Raw genomic sequence first — 17,566 nt, forward strand, 5'->3', positions numbered from 1 at the left:
TTATGGTATCCACTGTGAAATTTGCCTCATGCAAGTGTAAGAATCGTAGGCACTGCAGAGAGACCTATGGAATATCTAGTTTTATTTCTGTGGGGATTCTGTAAATTTATTGCCAAGTGCCTCTTATCCCCGGCTGTGTTGAATTTTGGAACTGCTGATATGGCTGGCTCTGGGATGAAGAATTTCTCTTGTTCCAATAGCTGTAAAGGACAGTAATTAAATCAGGTGATAGCAGTACTTACTTACCCTCTAATTTCAAAATACCTCACCGCCCACAATAGCTGTGGCATTCTGCCTGTCAGAACTACACAGTTTCCCCACATTTTCCTTTTGGCTTCCAGGGCAGGGGTTCTCCGATTGCCAGCATCCAGTTGATGCCTCTCCTCCAGCTCATGATCACGAACCATCCCGGTGGCAATTACTTTTCCATGTAAAGCAATGCTGTCACATCAGGGGAGTGTTTAGTATATTTTTAGCCTCTTTTAATGTGCTTTAGCAGCTGGAAATGAGGGAAGAATTATAGTCAAAAGGTAACAACTGTGGGATCTCATGGCTGAGGAGGAGGGGGCAGCTGGGCTTCAGCTGTGCAGATTAAAATCACAACATGCCTTCCTGACAAAAGTGAGCTTGGGTAGGAGCAAATGCAGGAATGGAGCTTGGTCAGACGTACCAAGACTGAATCTGATTTCCGAGAAGGGTTCTGTTCTCACCTAGTAAGTGAGGCCCCATTTGTCTGTACTGAGTCCCCATTAAAAAGACTCAGTAGGGTTCATCTGCTCAGGGCATGGATCAGCTCTTGAGCCAAGTAGCCACTTTGGGAGGGTGATAGTCATTCAATAAATTGTGGCACCAAAATGGGATGAGGGACAGGGAGTTACTACCCTTCTGTGTGTGCCAGGATCCCTAATCTGGCCTCCTCTGTAATGGCGGCCATTTATAAACAAATACCACAGATCTATTAAATGCAATCATACAAAAATCTGTTCTATGCAACCATGCATGTAATAGGTTCTTTGGCTCTAAGTAATCCACTTCAGGCTTCATTTATGATAAAATGTGAAGTAAAACAACAACAGCAAAACAAAGTACTTGGGGACCTACTTTCTAACAGTGGGACCTTTTTATTTTCATCTCTTACTTGGAACAGCTCTGTTGTGATTTTAGTTTTTGCACCAAACTAGCAGTAATCTTGCTTTGGGTTACAAAGACTGGCTATTCGAAGACTGGCTCAAGGGCATATATAAATTTTCCAGCTTAAGTTGGACCTCCACACATTTCTGCTAATGTGCATCTCAAAAACATAGATAACAGCTCTACTGTGTTATGCAGAAGGATTATTGGGGAGCCATGAGAGTAGCTTGCTGTTATGTTGTCAGTTCCTCCAGCAATGGCCTTGTAATCACCAAGGGTGTTGCGACTACTATATATTTGTCTTGAGTGGAAACTAAAATATTCTCTCCTAACAGGAAAATATTTTCAGTGCTGAACTCAGAAATGATGCAAGATATAGGGATGCCTGACACAGAAAATCTTTATATAGTGGCTATAACCATCTCATTAGGGTATCCCAAAATTTTCTACCTGAAGCAACTCCTTTACCCTGTATCATCATGGCTGCCCCACAATAACAGAATTTTCCCTTCCTGGAGACTTACCATAAATCCAACTTTGAACATCTTCCAGAGGGATTGTAGTATCTTTGAAGCCACCCCCATTGGATTTTAATGGCTTCAGTTAAATTAGTAAAGGGATAGCTGTGTTTTGTTTTTTGAGCTGGTATTTGTAAAACTGCTATCTGCTGATTAGAGTTTGATTTCATGCTTTGCTTTAAAAAAAGCTGCTCCTTTCTTATTTCTGCTTATACTCCCAACTCTGATTTATTTTGTTTATTTTCTTTCTTATTGGAATCTGTTAAATTGGGTAATGGGGAGATCTGAGTTGTGTAGGAGAGAGATCATTGCCCCATGAGCTGACCACAGTGACCGGGTTTCCCCTCCATAGAAAGTTAATTCAGAACATATGTTATCCATCCTAAACCTTAGGGAGAGTTATTTATTTTAAATACATATATATTTTTGTTGTGGGTCTTACACTGGTTTTTATACTGGTTGAATTATATTTGAATGTATTGTATTTAAAAATAATACTAAATCTGTAACAATATTGTAATAGTTTATGTATTAAATTTTATGCTTGCATTTTGTTTGCCCACCTTGGGGGGACTTGGTCCAGAAAGGCAGCTTATCAATTTAAAACAGTAGTAATAATTTAAAAACTCAAAAGAAATAAATCTGGTGTTATCAAAGTTCTGTGAAGCAAAACCCACACAAACTGCACACAGTATTTTGACACTATATTTTCTATCATTACCAAGCATTTTTTTTTACTGATAAGAGTGCATTATGGAATTTATAACAACTTCATGGATTAGCCCACCCTTATTCCCACTTTAAAAATGTGGACTTGAAAGTACAGAGGCTCAAATTTAAATATTATCCATTGGAAGACACTGGGCATTTGTTCTTCAAAAGTACACAGGTGTTCTATTCTCAAACACCCTTTATAGCCTTGGTTACTGCATAAAGTTTGGGAAATGAAAACACTGGAAGACAAGATCACACTCAGTACACAACTTCTGGAGTGAACCAACCTTCAACCCAAAACCTGCAAGCAAACTTTTATCAAAGTGCTATAATTTAAATTCTAGGAAGAGCAATTTCCTGTTTTTAATTAAATCAGCCCCTGCCCTATTCTGCTCCCTGGAGAGTCCCCGTGGGCAACCACCCCAACCTTTCGGATTTTCCAGAGTGATGGATTCTGGCTGCAATCGCTTGCTCTTGATGTCCCAGCTCCGAATTTGCTTCCTGCGTATTCATGGAATAATTCCATGCTTTTGCATTCGTCATCTCAAAAGGTGTAATTTTTCTTGGTCTCGGGGGACAATTTAGCCACTTACGCAGGTGCCATTTTACCTGAGTCAGGGGGAGGGAACCCAGGGCAAGTGGCCACTGAACCTGCACTGAACCCTACGTCCCATTTGGTTTGGGAGGTTCAGGTTTGCGAATTCCAGGCCGCGCTTTGCCATTGCTCTTGCCGCAGCACCGCGAGGGCCACTGCTCCCTTCGCTGTTACGTGGGTAGGCGCAGATGCCGAGCGGATCCAGACCAGGTTTTGCCTCCTCCCCAGCGGCGCAGCCAGAGACTCCCGGGCTCCTTGCCTGCAGTGGGGTGTTCAAATCTCAGCGAGGGAAGGAAGAGCCGACCGAGGGGCTGCAGCAGCAGCAGCAGGAGGTCGCGGGATGGAGTCCAGCCCAGTCTAGCCGGGGATCAGGCTGCAGGCAGCAATCATGGTGAGTCGCTGCTGGCCGTCGCTCTCCTCGGGGAAACTGTCCCGGATCCCGGCTAAGGCAGGGACCTGTCCATCTGGCGGGTGGCTCTTTGTTCTCATCCGCTTTCGGACAGTGGCGCTTGCTTCCCCCCCTTCTCCCGGGTCTGAAACCGAGATGGATCTAGCCCTCTCTCATTTCGTTTACACGTGGTTCCCCGAACGTCTGCGAATGCAGCCCCGAGCGAGCAGCGTGTCTTCCCTTTGGGGGGTCTGGGACGGGCTCAACGGGGTTCCCTTGGGCCGGGGTGGCTGGCTCCTGGGGCCGGAGTCTGAGTGTTGCTGGACTGGAAATGGAGGCGTCGGGGCGCGCAGAGACGGGGAAACCCTGCCCGGTCTCGTAACGCTGCCCCGGGCGTCGCAGCAAAGGATTTCTGTGGTGAAGATCAGGCTAGAGGGCCGCAGGTTTTCGCCCCGGCGAAGGCGAATGGTGACCCCGCGACTTGGTGTTGGAAAGAAAGGCGCATCCTTTTATTGGTGAGCGCCGTCGTTCTTTGGGAATTGCGCAGCAGAGAAGCTCTGCGCAGTAGAATGCTTTCCCGCTTGCCTGCGTGGTAGCAATGATGGTAGGGGATATCTAAACGATCCGTGCTGGGAGCTTATGTCAGTGCAGAGGTTGCCTCCCGGGTAACTTTACATTGTGACATTCATTCTGGGATAGCTTTCTACCTAGTCGTAGATCTGGATAAACCGGAACATGTACTTGTGCTTGTGTTTGAAATTAAAAAAAGCACACAAAACAAACAAAACCGTACAAGGACTTGACAAGCATCACATGTGGCAAAGATCTGAGCAAGTTGCATTAGATATTTCTGGCCATCAAACACCCTGACAGTTTACTCCCGGATAGACAGGGGTCTGCCACACTTCTGGAGTTAAAGTGCTCTTTCTTACCGGTATTACATGAACACCCACGTTAAGTGCTCCCTGGAAATAAAGTAAAAGCTGGGAAAGAGTTGAATTGTAAAGTATCCTGTCTGTTAACTGAGAGTGAGACCAACTCCAGATATCTAAAAGGAATGAAGTGCCACTTTTTATTCTTTGATAGCCCCACTGCTCTCTCAGCCAAGGAGGTAAAAGCAACAAAGGAGTAAACTTTTTAAATTATTGAAACTAATCTTTACACACATTGGAATTGCATGGTGTGGTCTGTGAGCATGGCTCGGAGGTGTGGCAGATAATCTGGATGAATTAATCTGGAATACATACTTCATGATTATTTTGTATATGTATCCCCTTCTGTGCTATGCTAGCTCCATTGAAAGTTATCCTTTCACCACTTCTTCTGGCCTGTTATTTCTAAGGAACCATGAAGGTGATCATTCTCTTCCTTTGTGGTCTCCCGCCTAGCACAGGGCAGAGCATTCCTTCCAGAGACCCCCTACTGTGTGACCAGTGAATGCAAGTGACATATTGAGATTGTTAACTAGAGTGAATTGAATGAAGCCAGCACAAGAGACTGCTCCCCTTTGCTGGGACTAACCCTATTGTTAGAAGAGACCACCCTGAAGGGCTATGGACCCCCACGAGCAAAAATTCCAGTCCCTTTTGTAACTGGACACCAAACACATGAATATGGCAGCATACAATATAAAGCCAGTGGTTGGCTTGAATATTTGACCTTCCCCCTCCCACTTGTGATCACCTTCAGAAAAGTCATCCTCATAAATGTTAACATTGTAAAGTTTTACTTTAACAACCAGGGAATCCTGAATGTTTATGAGTGACATGCATCTACCCTCCTTCCAGATTATAGTATCTGAAAGTCATTGAGTAATCATGCCCAAGATCACAGGATCTGGAAGGAAAAAACTGAGTGAGTGTGATCAGCATGTTGAAAACACCTGTCTCCAGATCTTCACAGCATGGAAATTGGATAGGAGAAGGGACAAGATGAAACCTTGAAGGACACCCAGGACTAGGGATGAGGGAAACATCTCTTCAGTTCACATTCCAATGCAAATTTACCTAATTTTCAAGCCAATAGGCAAACCAGCACACAGTTATTCTTCCAAATTTGCACATCTCTGAATTTGAGATGCTGTTCTCCGGCCAAAAAATGCATATAAAGGAAGAGCGTATATTGAGGGAAAGTGTGTACACAGATGTGTATATTAGTGGAAATAATGTCCAAAAATGTATTAGGGAAGGTTGCCAGCAAAGATGCACATGTTGGGCAGAAATGTACACAGAAAGGTGTTTATTGGGAGAAATGTGCAAAAAAGTACAGATTTTTGTGTTGACTTAAAAAAAAAATCAAACTGTTGTGGAAATAGGACAAATTGAGTTTAAGCATGGAAAACAAGAAACCTAGACAAAACAAAACTGACAAATTCATCCATCCCTATCAGAGCTGATTATAGACATCTACCATTACCCCTGGAATCCCTTTGCCAGTGGTAGAACAACTTGATATCAGTCCTAGAGATGTATGTCAAGCCCCACCTTCACAACCCCAACACATTATTATCAGCAAGATCAAGTTAGAGAGGTTGGAAAGGCAGGACCATTCGTCCACCAGCATCAGCAACCCCACCTGCAGATCAAGCTATAAAATACCGAGCAGGGTTTGCCAGGATCAGAGAGTGGGTACACTGCAAAAATAGCTTGAAATGATTCATACTGCAAGCCACGCCACACACTGCAGGGGAACACAATAGCCCCCAGGCTCAGTGATCATCGGGGGAAATTCCCAACGTAACCAAACCCTGAAAGTCTAATAAGATCAACATTGCGCAAGTTATTTTGTTGATCTCCAGGCATACCTCATCCAGCAGTGCCACAAGCAAAGTATAACCCAGATCAGAAACAAGATTGGCTTGCATCCAGCAGGCCATTTATCTTTCATTACTACAAATCACACGCTGTTCGGGTGGCTCATATGGCGGCACTTTCTTCTTCACTTGCCTTACCAGATTCTATTTGAAGTGTGTAGTAAAAGGTCCCAGAATATTAGTCAAACAGTAAAGGTTGGAGTCTTGACAAAGGAATCCAAGCCAAATTCGTGGGGTTGAAAACTCAAACGAGAGCTTTATAATGCCCCCCAGTTTGCATGTCTTGCTCTTAAGTGAGCACTTTGTTGCTTTGTACCAGGGGCTTATAAGGCACACACTAAGCTACCCATCTGACTTTATCTTGGCGCTTTTAATAATATGATGCGTTATAGCAATAGGTAAATAAATAATGTACAGACATGAAGCTGATGACACTTCCCTCCTTCGAGAATGGTGTGCTGCAAAACACAGTGGTCTTTGGGACAGACCTATTTCTTTTTGCATCCACCTCCCCTCCCACCCAATATTTTGAAGCTAACAGCACAGAATTGAACCTAGACAATGTGTTTATTTGAAGAAGAAGAAAAAAACCCATCAAAAATGCAAGATTTGAGGTCTTGCAGAATTTGGAATGTCTTTGGCCAAGTGTAATGTCATGGCAGGAGGAAATGTGGGGATGACTAATGGCTAAACAGAACACAACGCTCCATCCTCTGTAAAGATATGCTAGAAAGCTCCTTAAAAATGAGAACTCCTGAAGTTCTGCCTCAGGAACCGGATTCTGTTCGGCATGCTGCAGCCATAAATCCAGGAAGGAGCCTCATAATGTAGTAGTATATGAGCACCTGCTCATGTACAGAAGGTCCCAGTTCAGATTGCTGAAGCTCCAGTCAAAAAGAATCTCAGGATCTCATTTCCTGTGAAGGGATGGGGAAAGTGTCTGCTTACTTGAAGACCTTGAAGAATCACTGTAGAAAATACAGTGGTCTGATTCAATTTACAAAGATGGCGATTTTGTTTCTTGAATCTCCAAAGTCTAATAGTTCTTGATGAGTCATTGGTATATACATGTTTGGCTTTCAGATCAGAGCATTCTCTTTCTGGGATATCTTAGTAGTCATTTTCTCCATTCTTTTTCTGAGCAGTATAGATTGTTAGCTATGTAAAGATATATACAATTCATACCGTTTTAGTCTCTGTCATCCTGTTGTTTTGAATTGTATATAGATCATAAAAGCAAGACTGAGGTCAGCTTTAGAAAATGCTTTCACTATAGCTGCAGGTCATTTAAAAACAAACCTCTTATGCAGGCATAGGCAAATTTGGCCCGGCAGATGTTTTGGGACTACAACTCCCACCATCCCTAGCTAACAGGACCAGTGGTTAGGGATGATGGGAGTTGTAGTACCAAAACATCTGGAGGGCCGAGTTTGCCTATGCCTGCTCTTATGTATGTGGGTTTTTTGTTTTTTGTTTTGCTTCTTTGCAGGACAATTATGATGAATTTGGATGATGGGAGTTTAGAATCCAAGAATACTGTATCTGGAATACCACAGTTTCCCCATTTCTGGTGTAGCGGTTGAGCAGTTCTTTTGATGCATGCATTCCTTTTTTGAAGGAGAGCTGATCAGTGCAGAAGCCAAGTCTGAGAATACTTATACTCAAAGGAATGTCTGGGTATTGCTTCTAACCTTGAATGCCCCAACATAGTCAACCTTACCTGCCCGGGGGTTTCACAAGCTGCTTCCTGTGAAATTGCTATTTTTAGATTTAGAAGGATACAGGAAACATGAGCCACTTCCTTGTTCCAACCATTGCCTCACCTTCTTTGGAGAGGCAACTGAACAGTTTACACGGGCAGTACATGGAATAAGTCTCTCCAGCTCTCAGGGTGTTGGTCTTGTGCCTAATGCTCTCACTTTTGTACTGTAAAATGTGTGCAAACTTGTTGAAGAGCTGCAATTGGGTGTGGCTTCCCAAAATGTATACAATGGTTGCACATGTAGCAACTGTCCTGTTCCCCCCACCCCGTCTCCCCACTGCATGAAAGTGCATTTGGAATAGCAAACAGCTCTTGGAGCAACCTCCATGCAGTGGCTCCTGGAGAAGAAATCTGTAACGTTAGCTGGTCCACATTAGATGACTGATGAGAGGGGACTGACTTGGTTGAAAAAGTTTGTCTGGGCTGTTATATTGACTGAACTTTACAGTTCTGATAGCTCCATCGTAGATGTCTGGAGAAGTGCAGGAAAGGGTAATCAAAATTATCAAGGGTTGAAATGCCACCCTTTGTGGAAAGGGGTAAAGTTATGGTACTACATCACTTTGAAAAAGATTTATGAAAAAATATGTGGCGTGGAAAGATTAGATAGTGTGATCCCCCTCTATTTCCTTTCATAATACTAAAACCTGAGGTCACCCAATTGTTTCACAGTACACCCAGTAGATTCAGAACAGAGAAAAGAAAATAATTTCAAACGAAGTGTAGAATTCACTTCCATAAGGTGTGTTGATGGCCACAGGCTTACATAATGATTTTAAAAGGGGATTAGGCAAATTTATGGTGAAAGATTATCAATGGACACAATAGGTAAATAGAACCTCCCAAGTTTAGAACATGTATAGCACTGAAATCAAGTTGGAGGTGGTGGTGAAACAACAGTAGAGGGCTGTCCTGCTACCAGCTTCCCTGAAGCATCTAGGTGACCAATACTAGGAATAGAATGGTGGACTAGATGGACCTTTGGTCTGATCCAGGTGGCCTTTTCTATTTTTATGACATTCACGGTCTCCTTCAGATGTTCAGAATCACAGCAAGCTTCTAAAAATCTGATGCTGATTTAAAAGTCATTCTCGGTGACAGCCACATATTGGAGTCTCTTAATTTGCCTTCTGGTTTATGAGTCTTGGCATTAACTGCAGTCACATTTTTAATACTTGTTCACACCATGAAGCTTATCGCCTTCTCTTTTTTGAGAAAGAAATGAAATTAACATTGACATTTTCAGGAGAGACCAAGAGTTCCTTGGCCCAGAAATGTTACAGCCCACACAAGTACAGTGGTACTTTGGTTCTCAAACGCCTTGGTTCTCAAACAACTTGGAACCCAAACACTGCAAACCGGGAAGTAACTGTTCCAGTTTGCAAACTTATTTTGGAAGCTGAACACGCTCCGTTTTGAGTGCCACACTTCCGTTTTGAGTGTTACATTTCTGATTTGAGTGCCACTCTTTGGTTTTGAGTGTTACACTGAGGTCTGTCTGTTTTTGCTATTTATTTTGCATTTTTGTTTTTGTGGCTCTTTTTGTTTTGTTTTTGTGACTGTGTGGAACCCAGTTCAGCTAGTGAATGATTGATTGTGTGACTATAGTACATTGTTTGTTGCTTTCATTTTATGGATCAATGGTCTTGTTAGATAGTAAAATTCATGTTATATTGCTGTTTTAGGGGTTGTTTTAAAAGTCTGGAACGGATTAATCCATGTTGCATTACATTCTATGGGAAAGCACGCCTTGGTTTTGCAATGGACTTCCTGAATGGATTAAGTTTGAGAACCAAGGTACCAGTGTACTGTATTAGTGTGTTTTCGATAGTGAAGTTTCAGCTTTTAGTGTCAGGAATCTTTGAACCTGACTTACTCTCTGAGAATTGGACAAGAACTGTTAAGTTGTGGGTGAACATATCAGACGACACAGCAATTCTTCAAACAGCTCTTCTTTATTCAGATGCCAGAACAGAACTGAATTGAAGGGCTCAGTCAGCCTGCTTATATAGAGCTCTAGTACCTTGTTACTGTAACAACTTTCTAAAACTATCCAATCACTGAATGTCACTTTTGATCCTTCATTTGCATAACTATCTACAGTATTCCCCTGCTGGCCCAGGGTGAGAACTTCAGTACATAACAAGAACCATGTCCATTTAGCCACCACTGCATCCTTATGATAATGTGCCTCCAGATCTCAAATATCCCCCGTCATCTCTTGCATTGCTCTCTTATGTGTGCTTTGTTGCAGTTATCGCTTGCACTGCTAGATCTTCCTTTCCTGCCTTAAACCCTTATTTCTACAACAGAACATGCCCATGCATCGCTTCTAGATTCTAACTATGGATGGTTTCAGGTGTTGCATTGGAGCACTGAAAAGATAACGCTCTTTCCATGCTTCTGGGTAGTAGTAATAACAGCAAACTAGCATCTTCAAAAGGAGCTGTATAAACTGGATACCTGTGTAGCACATAGCAGAATGGAAGAGGATGTGTAAGTTATTCATACATTTCCCCCCAGCAGCAATTCTGGGTAGTATCCAAAGCCATCTTCAGTTTCCCAGACTTTGCCTGCTTCAACTTTGAGCCTGCTTCATTTACATGTCCCTGACTTAGCCCTGACCTCTTGTATTATCCGTCTGTCACTGTCAATTTATTATTACATTACAGATTTGCCCAGTTTGTCCTATTGCTGCAAATACTCAGTGGAACATCAGAAGAACCCTGCTGGATCAGGCCAAAGGAGGCCTATCTAGTCCACATCCTACTCTCAATAATTGGTTGGCCACTGTGAGACTTGGAGAAAGTCCCCTTATGCAGTTGGAAATCCTTGCAGAGGGCATGTGCTCTGAATACTGCCCGCTATTACAAGTGAGGTCTCTCTCACCATAGATTTGTATATTGGCATAAATGGAAGGGGGTCTGATCCTACAGGGAATCACTAGTTCCAGTGTGTGACAAAATTATTATGTTATTGAAGTCTGCAGAGGCTAGACTCTTGGCAAGCCAGTCTCTCGCCTCAGTTCTTTTTTTAGGACTTATCTCCACATTTAGCCTAGTCTTCTGGCAATCACTGGCATTTCAAAATGAGGTGAAAAGTCATGCAAAGCACACACATTGTAAGATAATATACCTCAGATATGTCATACCCCTATTTTTCATAATGTGATGGAATTTTGCCCTAAGGCTTGAAGGATTTATTTTCCTCCACCTATGTAGCACCAATTATTCTTGCTCTAGTTACCATTTATAGTATAGCTGCCCAATTTATCTTGGTTAAATTCTGATACTTAGATACGACCTGTGTTGGAGATTTTCATAGGTCAGTTAAAAATTAGGTGAGAGTATCCTTTAATCAGTTTGCAACTAGCCCTAAGGCAAAGCAATCCTATGCTTTAATTTTTGTTTTCTTTTTTGGCGAGGGGGGCGGAATGCACCACCACTGCGCTGCTGGAACATCCCCATATCCTATATTTATCAAATTGGGGACACACACACACACATGCAAATACAAAAGCAGCATTAGAAAGGGAGACATAAAACAGGGCCAGCATTCCTGGGAAAACTGGCACTGCCCACTATGAATCAGGGATTGTGCCGGCAATGTGACTACACAGCACCCAAGTAATTTCCTGGGCAAGAGGCTTGCAAATATCAAGTGTAGCCCTCCTGCGAACAGGGATTAAAGATTTAGGTAGGGAGGTAAAAACTCTTTGGCCAAGCAGCCCAAGGGAGGGGTTGAGCTGTGTAACAAAAGCAGCTAGCTACAAACACTTGCTGACAGCAGCAACTTTCAGTGACTCACTGCATAGAGCACAGGGCTGGGAAGCAGGATATGAGAGTGTGAGCCCACTAGAGGGAGGGGGCAAATATGGCCGTGCTCACCTTTTGTAAGCCTAGCCACACACACAAACACACAGTGGGGAGGGAGGAGGGGAAGGGAAGGAAAAAGCTACCGTATATCGGGAGCAAAAGACGGTGAGTTTCCAAGGCTTGAACCCACACTGCAAATACAGTGGTACCTTGGGTTACAGATGCTTCAGGTTACAGACATTTCAGGTTACAGACTCTGCTAACCAAGAAATAGTACCTCGGGTTAAGAACTTTGCTTCAGGATGAGAACAGAAATCGCGTGGTGGCCGCAGGAGGCCCCATTGGCTAAAGTGGTACCTCAGGTTAAGAACAGTTTCAGGTTAAGAACATATCTCCAGAATGAATTAAGTTCTTAACCTGAGGTACCACTGTACCACAGAGCAAGAGGAACAGACAGTTAGTAGACACACCATGGGGCATTTATTTTCCTCCCATCCTCAGCCTGAACAACCATGCATAGATGCCAGGAGCTCTGGGGTTGCAGAAGAGCAGGCTGGAGGTCCCTGGTTCAAATCCAAGGTGCAACTGCACGCTAGGGAAGGTGAGGGGACACCCTCCATGCACAGCCGGGATAGCTCAGTTGGTTAAAGTGTGGGGCTGATGATGTCAGGTTTGCAGGTTCGATCCCCGTATGGGACAGCTGCGTGTTCCTGCATTGCAGGGTTTGGAATAGATGTTCCTCGGGGTCCCTTTCATCTCTACAATTCTATTATTCTTTGTGCCCAGGCACATCTGTGCCAGTCAGGAGGAGTGTTGCATGCCCATTAACCTGATTCCTGCATGGCCTGCCTAGCTCTTTTTGCTCACCTCTGCTCTCTGGCAACCTACATGGTCAATCCACCTCCCTCTCACTTTTGCATCCCAACAGGACCCATTGCTTATCCTAGCTTTTTGTTATAAAGCAGAGCATTACTGAGCAGAGAATATCTGGTAGGAGAAATATATCCAGAAGTTTAAAATAATGTGTTCATATATTTATATGTGAAGCATAGACAAGAGGCCAAGTGGAAGAAACAAAATGTGAAGCTTGTATTGGAAAAGAATGTGAATAGGAAGGAAGTGAATGAAGGTATATTTGGATGGATTTGGAGCAGTATGTGGAGTGCAGAAAAGGTTGAAGAAGTATGACTGTGCTTTTCCTAAGGGTCCTAGGGTCTAATGTGATATTGTAGAAGATGGGAGATCCTTCAATAGATGATTGAAAGAAAACTAAGAGGGAAAAGGAACTAGATGAAGACTTGGATAGAACTACATGGAGCAAATTCAAGAAAAGGGTGGAGTCCTATGATGCCCACAAAACATTTCAGAAGACAGAGAACAGTGAAGAGTCATAGGACATCAGACTATGAACTGAGCAGTAGAGAAAGAGATCTGGCAGGAACTGGCTTCCATCCCAGTTGGTATGACAGGTCTGACTGAGGAATTTCCATACAGATTCAATGTGTCACAGTCCTAGTGCTACCTGAACAGGTTCATCCATATGAACCAGCCCAACTTCATTTTATTCCAGTTTGTATGCCACCTTTCCAAATTACTGTGTTTGAGGTGGTTTAGAACCCTAGGAAATGACAAAAGATACGCTATAAATCACTGCCGCCCTGTAACAATTCAAAATATAACAAAAAACTATTAACATTCAATAATTTGTTTCACATATAGTATCAACAACATGACAATAAAAGATAATGACCCCATTAGCTAATCATGAAATTATTATGAACAAAACAAGACGGTATTAGGAAATATTTATTTTATTCCATTCTGTATGTGAATTACTTCCTATAAAATATCTCAAAGTAATAAATACATCAACAATAAATACGTGTGCGCACACACACACATATAGTTTCAAATATAAAAACAATTTCAGTTTGATGCAGATACTGAGTGGGATAAAAATATCCACTGCAAAGGCTTGTTGAAGAACAGAAGGCATTCAATAGACTTTGAAAAGATAACTGAGGTGGTATCTGTCTGATAGAAACAGTATGGATGGAGTTCCCAAGAGTTGGTGCTGCCATTTTAACGACCCAGTTCCTACATTGTACAGAATGGCCCTCTTGATTAGATGGCATATGCAGAAGTCCATTTCTCTTCACAGTGCAGTCATTGGTTGGGCATATATAAGGAGTAATATACTCTTACATTCTGGTCCCAAGCTCTATAGGCTTTGTATAGCAGCACCTTGAACTTAGTCTGGTAGCTAATTGGCAGTGGGTATAATTTTTTCAGCAACAGTATAACACAATGGTGATAGTCTGCTTCAGTGAGCAGTTGAGCCACTGCATTTTGCACGATCTGCAGTTTCTGAACCAACTTCATGGGCAGCATCACATGGAACATCTTGCAGTGGTTCAACCTGGAGGCTACCAGTGCATAAGCAACCATTTTCAGGCTATCCTGGTTCAGAAATGGCCATAGCTGTATTGCCAACCAAAGCTGGTAAAAAAGCACTCCTAGCCATGAAGGTCACCCCAGCTTCTATTTATTTATTTAAAACCATATGCACCACTTTTCACCATATGTCTCAAAGCAGCTTACAGAAATAAAAACACCCAAGATACAATAAGTACAGTCATACCTCGGGTTGAAGTAGCTGAGGGATGAATATTTTCGGGTTGCGCTCCCCAGCAACCCAGAAGTAACGGAGCACGTTACTTCCGGGTTTTGCCACTCGCGCATGCGCAGACCCTCAAAATGACATCACGCACATGCGTGGAAGCGGTGAATCGTGACCTGCACACGCGCGGACACAGGTTGCGTTTGCTTCAGGATGCGAACGGGGCTCCGGAACAGATCCCGTTCGCATCCAGAGGTACCACTGTAGAGGGGAGAACATTAGAACAACATTCATGGTGTGAAGGTCTCCTGGTTTAACCTGACACCTGAAACTTGTCCCATTAAACTTTAATTAGTTTAATGTAAATGCCCAGTGCGCTTCCATCGTCACAAGTCCCACTACAGCAGAGTATTTCGCACAGCAGTTGAAGAAGGGCAGGAGAGGCAGTATCTTTTCAAAGAGGAGTCTTGGAGCATGCGGTTTGTAACTCAAAGATAAGGTTTATTTACAAAAACAAAAAACAACCCTGGCGAAGAACCACACATCTCAGCAAACACGCCCAAAAAGGGGGAGAAAAAGGGGAAGAACAAACACACAGGAGACTATTTATACAAACTCATGTTCCTGGAAGCCTAATGACCTCCAGCTGCTCAGTGATTAGAGCGTTTCTGCTACCTTTTAACCCTTTGATAGCAACACCCCCTCTCGCTTGTAACACTGAGCTGTACCAACCTTAATTCAAATTTAAACCTGAACAGAAACATTTATGAGATTGCGGACCCAAAGCTTTCGTAAAACCGTCTGCGAGATTTTCTTGGCTTGGACAATACTTTAGTTCAATTAAACCTTGTTTTACACTTTGGCATACATTTTGATAACGGATATCCAAGTGTTTTGTGTGGGCCTTGAATTGACCTGATTTAGCTAGTTTAATACAAGGTTGATTGTCTTCCCACACTCTGATAGGTAGGGAACATTCTCCAAACAATTCTTGTACCAGTTGCTTATAAAATTCCAGTTCTCTACATACATCTGATAATGCATTGAACTCAGATTCAGTTGAACTTAAAGCTATAAGTGACTGCTTTCTTGATCTCCAACCAATTAGTGCATTTCCAAATTTTATCGCCATTCCTGACACTGATTTTCTATCTGGTCCAGCATCTGCCCAACTGCTGTCGGCCCAACATTCAAGTTGTGTGCTGCCCTCTGCTGATAGTTTTAAGCGAAACCATTTGGTAGTTTGGAGATACCTTAAAACTCTTTTTACTCCTTGCCAAGCATGCATTGATGGTTTTTCAGCTTGTCTACACAGCATGTTGACAGCATATGTTATATCGGGCCGAGTCCACTGTGCAATGTGGAGTAGACTGCCTATCGCTGACTGGTAAACCCCGGGATTAGAGAACTCTGCCTGTTGCTCGGCTTGAGCATCCTTTGTGTAACTTAACTCCATTGGGGTTTTAACGCCAGCACAGTTGTCCATTTTAAACCTTTCCAGCAACTGCTGGATCTTAGCTTCTTGGCTGAGCCAATAGTTCCCATTTTCATCTTGCTGAATTTTAACTCCTAGATAAACAGATACATTGTCTAGTGATTTTATCTGAAACCTTTCTCCAAGCTTTGTGGCAAATTGTTGTGCAAGTTTATCATCCTTTCCACTGTATAATAAATCGTCAACAAATATCAAAACTGCTTCTTGTTCACATCCCGAGCCTTTTAGATAAAGACACGCATCTGCTGCACTCTTTCTGAACCCCATGCTCTCTAGAGCATCGTTTAAGCAGGAATTCCAATTACGGGCGGACTGTTTCAACCCATAAATGGATTTGTGTAGGCGCCAGACCTGGTTTGGCTTGTCTCCTTCAAAACCTGGTGGTGGTGTCATATAGACTTCCTCCTGTAAGTCTGCATTTAAATAAGCCACATTGACATCAAAATGAAACAGCTTATTTCCCTTCTTAGCTGAAGAGGCTAAAAGCATTCTTAGTGACTCCGATCTTGAAGTTGGGGCATAGATTTGAGAATAGTGAACACCTTTGCACTGCGAAAACCCTTTTGCAACTAGTTGGGCTTTATATTGCAACTCCTCAGTAGTTGTGGGCTTTAAACGATATACCCATCGACAACCTACAGCTTGTTGCCCTTTCGGAAGCTCTGTACTTGTAAACACACCGAGAGACTTCATTGAAGCCATCTCCTTTTCCATTGCTTCCTGCCACTTTACGGCTTCTGAGCTTGGAAGCTGTTGTACATCCATATAGCTATCTGGCTCACACTGTGCCATATTTACGTATACACTTGTCACCTTAAACCGCTCTGGTGGCTTGCCCTTTGTGGCACGATTTGATCTGCGCAATTGTTCCTCTTGTGCCCCCTCTGACCGTTGGCTGTCAGAATCTGTCTCAGACTTTATACCTGGATGTGCCTCTAGGGATAAAGACCTCCGTTTAGATACCTCCCTTGGGCTTGGTGTTGCAGGTGACCTGCTTCGCTTTTGCTGTCTGCTAGGCCTACTGACTGGCGATGTTGGAACACCCCTAGATTTTGGCTTTTCTACCTTAGGAGAAGGACCTTGTGCCTGGTCAGAATCTGCATCTGAACCATGTGCACCATCCTCTTCTGGCTCACTACTCTCTGGACTTTCATTCTCAGCATAAATGCCTAAATCATCTCTCAAAATGTCAGGGTTAGCGTGTAAGTGAGTCCATCCAGATTGCTCACAAAATTCAGCGCTCCTACTGAGGACCACTCTTGTAGTATCCCCATTTGGGTTCACGAACCTCCAAGATTTGGCGTGTGGTTCGTACCCACAAAAGATGAGTTTTCTAGCCCTTGGACCTCCCTTTTTCCTTAACGCTTTTGGGATAAGTACATAGGCTGGACATCCAAACACCCGAAAGTAATTAATTTTGGGCTTCTTCCCATATAAAGCAAAATAAGGGGTGGTGCCAATTACAGAATTATATACTCGGTTCAGAATATGAGTAGCCGCCTGCCAGGCTTCCGCCCAGTAACTTTGAGGGAGTTTAGCATCAAACAACATAGAGTTTGCCAACTCTTGCAGAACCCTGTTTTTACGTTCGGCCACGCCTCCTTCTTGGGGGGAATAAGGTGTAGACAGACGATGCTTAATTCCCTTTTTCTTAAAGAAATTCTGCAACACAGACCCGGTAAATTCTGACCCTCTGTCTGTCTGAAAAGCAAGTAC

General features: G+C 43.1%; 1 protein-coding gene across 2 annotated transcripts in view; it reads left to right on the plus strand.

Annotated features, from left to right (window-relative positions):
* Positions 1 to 3,201: 3,201 nt before the first annotated feature.
* The window catches only part of N4BP3 (NEDD4 binding protein 3), a 30,491-nt gene continuing 16,126 nt past the window's right edge, over positions 3,202 to 17,566 (plus strand). For both annotated transcript variants that reach the window (XR_014561145.1, XR_014561146.1), the window contains exon 1: positions 3,202 to 3,349. The gene's annotated coding sequence lies outside the window, so the exon portion shown is untranslated. The remainder of the gene's footprint in view (positions 3,350 to 17,566) is intronic.

This window comes from Podarcis gaigeae (assembly GCF_964106915.1).
Source record: "Podarcis gaigeae genome assembly, chromosome: 2".
In the NCBI taxonomy this organism is placed as follows: domain Eukaryota; kingdom Metazoa; phylum Chordata; class Lepidosauria; order Squamata; family Lacertidae; genus Podarcis; species Podarcis gaigeae.